Source organism: Phalaenopsis equestris, unplaced genomic scaffold (assembly GCF_001263595.1).
Source record: "Phalaenopsis equestris unplaced genomic scaffold, ASM126359v1 Scaffold000149, whole genome shotgun sequence".
Taxonomy (NCBI): Eukaryota; Viridiplantae; Streptophyta; class Magnoliopsida; order Asparagales; family Orchidaceae; genus Phalaenopsis; species Phalaenopsis equestris.
This window is the reverse complement of record NW_018164591.1, coordinates 735,712-736,276: the sequence shown is the minus strand read 5'-3', so window position 1 is coordinate 736,276 and position 565 is coordinate 735,712.

Genomic DNA, 565 nt, shown 5'->3' with positions numbered 1-565 from the left:
TAATCTTCACTTTAGTTGTAAAACTTAACATATTTTAACAAATCAATTGACCAGATTGAAAGTAAATTAAGATTGAAGTGAAAAGATCATCACAACTTCTTTAACATTCTCATGGCACAACCAATTCAAATCACCATTTCACAAAATCTCAAGACAAGGAGAAAGACAGAGAAAATAACTCAGAACTCATGGAGAAAATACGACAAAACTTAGAATTTATATATAAAAGCAAATTCATACAAACTTCAATAAGTAAATACAACTTATCTCTAATTCTTCCCCAAGCAAACTCTTCGAAGTTCCTCTGAATCTCTTCATTTCTTTACATCACACAGAATTCTCCTTCGAAGCGGCAAAGAGAAAGAAATCTCTCATTTTCCTTCCACTCTTACAATCTCTCGAAGAATTCCTCACAATACTAATCACTCTCTACACTCTAATGGGCACCACAAACAACAAAGACTCCGCGGACACCCCGTGGACACCACCTTTTTCGGCCTCCAAATTGTTTCTTTTAAAGTTGTATAAGAGTTTTCAAGAGTTGCCCAAGCGTCCCTTCAAAAAT